At 38.9% G+C, this 7,295-nt stretch overlaps 1 pseudogene; it reads left to right on the top strand.

The window, feature by feature from the left end:
* The first annotated feature begins 6,708 nt into the window (after positions 1-6,708).
* LOC112472491 lies at positions 6,709-6,827 on the top strand (annotated as a pseudogene).
* Positions 6,828-7,295: the final 468 nt, after the last annotated feature.

The raw sequence follows: 7,295 nt of genomic DNA, 5'->3' as shown, positions 1-7,295 counted from the left end.
GATGTATTGGACTGCCCCAGCTTTCTTACCACTAGGAAAAAAAAAACTTTTATTTTCCATTATCTATCTTGTTCTTCTTGCATACTTTCTGCCTCCCTGTAAGGTATTATTCAACTTTTTCTTTTAAATAAATCCATAGGAACCTTGGTATCAAAATATCAAAGTGATTATTTTGGTTTTTCTACTATCGCTTCCTTTGAATGAGAAGTAACTCTTTTGAAAGTAAAGTTTTCAAGGTTCCTTTATATTCTAAGAAATAAATGGAATAGGACAGAACATTTTCAAAGAAGTTAATGACCACTTTTCATTTAATGACTCAATCTCAATTGCTGTATTTTTCCCATTCTATGATGACACGGGCTGTGTATGCATCATAAATTTAATAACAGCTTTTTAGAAAAAAAACACACTACCACATTAATGCACACGATTAGTTTTAACTAACTGAGAGTAGCATATGTTAACTCATAGAAATACACGTCACTCACTTTTTTAGTATCTTGATGTAGTAGACACAGAGCTGAACCTCCCGGAAGAACTTGCTGCCCATATATGAGGTAGATGGCCTCAAACTGTCAGCTCTTTCAGGGTCTGCCTCAAATGCAAAGAGCCACTCAGCCTGAGGTCAGACCCTTCTCAGGCCAGCCATATCAAGACTAAGCAGGGTGAGAGTATAAAGGACCAGCAATTTTTGCCAGACAGGCACTACTCTGATGGTTTGTACCTCAGTAGCTTCCCAAGTGAAATCTAAATCTGGCACCATGCACAGAGGGCGGGGGGAAACCAAAGAAAGCGGCACGCCACTCCAGATCAGTAGGTGGTAGTTTTACCAAACAAGAGAAGTTACGTACAAGACTTGTGGGTGGTCGCCAGATGAGTAGATCTCTGCACATGCCTGCTAGAATTTTAACAGTTTATATAGGGGCCTTAACTGGGTTCAGTCACATATACTATCTAGATGGTCTCAATACCTTGTATTTTCCAAGGATGTGTCCTTGAAATGGTTCCCACTGTGAGAACACTTGGCAGAACATATATTCCAAGAACAGGGAAACGGGTGAGGAAACTCTGATTGCCTGGGTCCGGCTTATGGGTCAACTAGCAAGCATTCACATCTTCTCAATGACCTCCTCCAATGCTCCACACCTCATACAATCTCATATGCCCCCATCTTTTGCAATGTGCCCTGAACAAGTCACCAGGGGTTTTACTAGCATGGAGGTGACTCATTTTGTGCAGCTGCCCGGCCACATTGGAGGGAACAATCTAGGCACATGCAACCAAAAACACAGATTAAGATAATGATTCCCAACATAAATAACAATTCTTTCCACCAAGAGCCCCATGATCAGAACTACTGATTTCTTAAGTCGCCTAGGCTGGGGGTTGGATCACTCAGGGCATTCACTTGTGCCTTCAAGTAATTTAATAAAGACAATACATTAGCCGACATATCCAGTATAAAGACACAACATTCCGTTTGAATAACGGCACAGGTGCCTCCTTGGGAGACAGTAATAACATCCAAGGCCATTCTGTTTGGAAGACAGCTTTTCTCATTAGAGACATTTCAGTGTTCGGTAAAGACAGGCTTTGCTAGCTATCACTTATAGCACACATAGTAAGCCCTTCTGTGTGTGCTATAACATCCTCCAGGCCCACAGAGGAACAAAAACTGTGACCAAATAATCATACTAGTGGAAAACAAAACATGCCCATCTGGCCTTGAGGAGAGAGAAGTTGGCAATCTTTGTTACTGCAAGGCAGACTCTCCCCTGTTCTCAGGGAAATCTCACCGTGCAGCAGCCCAACCACCTCGGTGGAAGTGACGGCCAAGTAATTGTGGCACACAACCAGTGAGTCCCATTCATGGGTACCCAATAAATACCCAGTGGGGCAACCAGTCATGACCAACCCATGAATATCACAGTTTCAGTGATTTCCATCTCATATTCCTGGCACGACTGGATTGGTTATGTTTGTAGTGATTTTTCTGTTCCCAACGTAGGCGTGCCCAGGTGCTCAACTGTCCATAACCCGGGGTGAGCCACATGAACCCACCCCAAATCTGAGCATAACCACCAATTGTCCTAAAAATGGTGATATATTTAGAATACTTCCAGTCAGTAGTTGGATAGGCTGCAGGCGTAGATTGACTGACAGAAAAAAGAATATCCATGCTGAGTGTTATGACTAGTATGTGTCACAGGTCAGGTTTCTGGATTAGTATTGGTAATATCAGAAGAATTAAGAGTACTAGTCCTGGCTCATTCTTCCTTAATGTACTGTTTTAGGGCCTTTCAATTCCCTCCCTGGCGTGGTGATACCTAGTAAAGGGAAACACGATAATATTACAGGGAGAAACCTGGTGGACACCACCTTAATGAAATGTCAAAGTCAACCTAACCAATAATGAGACAAACTAACATCCTGTGCCTTCTGATATGAAGCACCAAGAAGGACACAGGATCTCTTATGTAGCATTCTTGCCAAAAAAAAAAAAAAAGTATTACTTAAATCTAACAAGGAAATAAACTCAAACTGAAAGACATTCTTCAAAATGACTTCTCTGTACTCCAAAAATGTTGTCTATTGGTGGCAGGGGTTGGGGAGGGGAAAGGGGGGGAATTGGCTAAGGAAGAGTTCCAAATTAAAGGAAATTAAAGAGACATGGCATTGAGTTGTGTATATTTCTTATATATTTAGATATTAATCCTTTATCTTTATATGGCTTGCAAATATTTTCTCTCATTTCAAAGATTATCTTATCATTTTGTTGATTCTCTCCTTTGTTGTACAGAAGCTTTTTAGTTTGACATGATCCCAGTTGTCTGTTTGCTTTCATTGCCTATGATTTTGGTGTCAGATCCAAGAAATAATTACCAAGATGAATGTCCATGAGCTTTTGTAGAAGTTTTTCAGTTTCAGGTCTAATTTTAAGTCTTTAATCCACTTTGAGTTGATTATGAAGGATGATGTAAGATAATGGTCCAATTTCATTTTTTTGTGTGTGGATATCCAGTTTTCTCAATGCCATTTATTTAAGAAATTAATCTTTCCTCATAGTATATTCTTGGCACCCTTGTCAAAGATCATTTAACCTTATACATGTGGATTTATGTTGGCGTTCTGTTATTCTGTTCCACTGGTCTATATGTCTGTTTTTATACCTGTACCATACTATTTTGATTACTGTTGGTTTGTAATATATTTTGTAAGCAGGAAGTATGCTAACCCAATCTTAAAATGGCCAAAGGAACTGAATAGACATCTCTCTAAAGAAATCATACATGTAGCTAACATGTATTGTAAAGGTACTCAACATCACTAGTCATTAGAGAAATGTAAATCAAAACCACAAGATATCACCACACATGTGTTAGGATAGCTATTATCAAGAAAAGAAAAAGGTAACAAATGTTTGCAAGGAAATAAATGTTTGCAATCCCACTTTTGAGTATTCATCCAAAGAAATTAAAATCAGTGTCTCAATGAAATACTGCCATTTGCGTCAACCTGGATGGACCTCGAGATAATCATGCCAAGCGAAATAAGCCAGACTGAAAAAGTTGAAAATCACATGATATCACTTATATGTGGGATATAAACCTAAAAGCAACAAATGAACAGGACAAACAGAGACTCGTGGACATGGACAATGGACTAGTGGTTACCAGAGGGTAGAGGTTGGGGGAGGAGGGAAGAGGTAGACAGGGTAAGGGGGATCAAATATAGGAGAGTTGGGGGAGGGTGAAGTGGGTAAAGGGGATCAAATATATGGTAGCCGAAGGAAACTGGACTCTGGGTGGTAATCACACAACAGAATATATATATGTCAATTATAATGTACACCCGTTTGGTTATACAAAATGAATGAGTCCTAGAGATCTACTGCACAGAACAGTGGCTATAGTTAGCAATACTATATTGTATACTTAAAAACATCCTAAGAAGGCAGATCTTATGTTAAGTGTTCTTGTCATCATCATCATCATCATCATCATCATCATCATCATCATCATCAAAATAAATAAGAGAGCAGGAGGAAACTTTGGAGTCGATGGACAAATTTATGGCATAGATTCTTGTAATGGTTTCACAGGTGTATACTTATCTCCAAACTTATCAAGTTGTATACATTAATTATGTACAGCTTTTAGTGTGTCAAAAAAATAATAATAAAATGTTATGAAAGTTAAAAAAGAAAAAGAGATATAACAGCTAATTATAGTACATGATCCTGGATTGGAACATGAGTTGGGGAGAAAAAACTGCTATCAAAAAAATTTTAGGACAATTAAAAAAATTTGAATATGGATTGGATAACAATATTGTATTACTATTGAATTTCATGGGTTTGCTCATTTTATACTGTTGCTATGCAGCAAACTACCCTAAAACGTAATGACTTAAAGCAATAAATACTTGTTCCTTCTCATGGTTCTATGGGTTGCCTGGGTAATTCTCGTAGTCTGAACTGGTTCCGCTGTAGCCGTATGATCTAGATAGCCTCATGATCTAGATAGCCTCACTCACGTTAACAACACTCGGTGTGATGTAAACCAAGATGACAGCTGCATGTCTCTTATCCCCCAGAAGCCTAGCCCAGCTCATTCACACTGCAGCAGAAAGGTTTCCAGCATCAAGAGAGGGCAAGCCCCACTTTTCAAACCTCTGCTTGCATCAATGTTTAATATCCTGTGTCCAAGGTGAGTCACATGGGTAAGCCTGAATTTAAGAAATGAAGAAATAGATTCCCTTTCTTGATGCAGAAAATCAAAGTCACATTACAAAAAGAGATGCATACAAGTATAGGAGAAATAATTGGCCATTTTGCAATCCATCATACTACAATTATAATATTCTTGTTCTTATAAAATACACATTGAATTAAGGATAAAGGTGAATAATGTCTGCTGTTTGCTCACAAATTGAGTAAAAAATAATACGTGTGCTGTGGTATTATTACACAACTTGAGTAAAAAATAATACGTGTGCAAATGCAGCGAAATGGTAACAACTGCTGAATCTGCATGATGGGGATAAAGGATATACGGAAGTTTTTTGTACTATTCTTGCAATTCTACACATTTACAATTATTTCACAATAAAAGGGTTTTTTTAATCCCACTGAAGTATTGGATCACCTCAGTTTGACCACGGAGTTATAGGGTCACTGTAGCAAAATGACAGCACATAGAGAGCCAATGTGGGTGGGATGAGAAGTAGGCCCTTAAAGGAGGGTGCCGGGGAGACTACTGCAAGGGTGTCCTGTGTGTTGGATTTGGGGTATTTTCCTATTTGGTTAAATTCATATTTGTATCCTTTTCCTTATATGAATTCTACATCAGGGGAAGTTGAATTATCTCTCTTTAATATCAGTTAAACCTTTTGTTAGATAGCCTGTGAGCACCTGAATGATAACCTTTTATACCCTATCAGTCACACCAGCTTCTCCTAGCTTTGTTCCAGTTTCAGGTCTATCTGGCCAGAACATCATACCATGTCCACCTCCTCTTATTCTGCCCAATTGTGGCAACATAATGATTAAAAATGGCATTGAGGTCCCTAAAATTTTATTTCTAATTATTAATACCTGAAGATATCATTTAATTATTTAATTGAGTATTACAGGGACAATAAAAGAAGAAGTTCACATTATAAAAGGTCTACTATGTGCAAATAGAATCAGTGTTTCTCAAAGTGGTCTCCAAACCAGCAGTACCAGCAGAATCTGAAAACTTGTTACAAGTTCTTGGACTTACTGAATCAGAAACTTTGGGAGTGAGGGCAAGCAATCCATGTTCAAATAACCACTCCAGGAAATTCTGGTGCTCATTAAAGTTTGAAAACAACTGCTCTTGATACCAGACCAATGAGAGCCATATCAGAGATTTTTAAAAATTCTTCATTCCACCAACAAGTGACATTTAACAATAGTCAGCTGTTCTCATGACAATTAACCATGGGGATAGATGTAGCCTTCTATAGGTTCTCTCTAGCCTCCCGATGCATGCCCTGGTTGGCTCTTAAGGATTCAAGATTTACTTTACAATTTTCAGAAAAAGTCAAGAACTTTGTCCTGAAAGCCAGTTTCTAGGACCACGCATCCATTTCCTGCTTCTCCCATCACTGAAGTAGGAAACTGATTCTTACATCGTTATTTACTTCAGGATTCATAACTTTAAGAACTTTAGCACTCGACAAGTCTCAACACACTGGGAGACAAGGCTAACTTGAACTGGAATTGAACCTGCTGTCCCACTCAGACTAAATGTTCTGGTTGGCTAGCTTCTGCCCCATCCCATGTCTTTCTCTATTTAGTGTTATTCCTCTCTTTTCTATCCAGCAGAAGTTGCCAAGTTGTCACATATTCTAAACCCAGTACATTGTGACTTGTCTGCTTTTTCCTGTATCTCGTTGCCAAGTTGTCACATATTCTAAACCCAGTACATCATTGTGACTTGTCTGCTTTTTCCTGTATCTTAAAATTCAGCCCCCAAACACCAAATGATACCACTAAATGAGTGGTTGTCAGTCATCATTGTTATAAACTGAACTGCGTCTACCTAAAATTCATGTTGAAGCCCTAGTTCCCAATACGACAGTATTTGGAGACAAGCCTTTAAGGAGATAATTAAGGTTAAATGAGGTTATACTGGTAGAGCCCTCATCTGATAGGATGTTATCCTTATAAAAAGTATAAGAGTCTATGGCCATGCTATCCTGAACAAGCCCTATCCCGTCTCATCTCAGAAGCTAAGTAGGGTTGGGCCTGGTTAGTACTTGGATGGGAGACCACCTAGGCAGACCAGGTGCTGTAGGCGTAAAAAATAAAAATAATAAGGGATTGTAAACTGATGAGGTCCTTGCAATCTGTGAGGTCAACCAAGGGTTGCCTCACCTAAAAAAAAAAAAAAATAGGTAGAAGAGACAGCAGGGATCTCTTTCTCTCCATAAGCACACAGAGGAGTGGCTGAGGGAGGATACAGAGAGAAGGCAGCCATCTACAAGCTAGAAAGGAGAGTTCTCACCAGAAACTATCTTTGATGGCACCTTGATCTTGGACTTCTAGCCACTAGAACTGCGAGAAAATAAATTTCTGTTGTTTAAGCCACCTGGTCTGTGGTATTTTGTTATGGCAGCATGAGCAGACTAATACAATCATATGGGGGTGGTTTTAAAAACACATACCCCTAAAGAAATGATTCAATTTGTCTGAGGTGTGGTCCTTGCATTAACACTTCTTAGAAGCTTCCCAGATAATTCTGTGTACAGTCAAGGTTGAGAAACAT

This window comes from Pteropus alecto, unplaced genomic scaffold, assembly GCF_000325575.1.
Source record: "Pteropus alecto unplaced genomic scaffold, ASM32557v1 scaffold76, whole genome shotgun sequence".
NCBI lineage: Eukaryota > Metazoa > Chordata > Mammalia > Chiroptera > Pteropodidae > Pteropus > Pteropus alecto.
The sequence above is the reverse complement of the archived record's forward strand: the minus strand, read 5'-3'. Positions and strand labels throughout refer to the sequence as shown.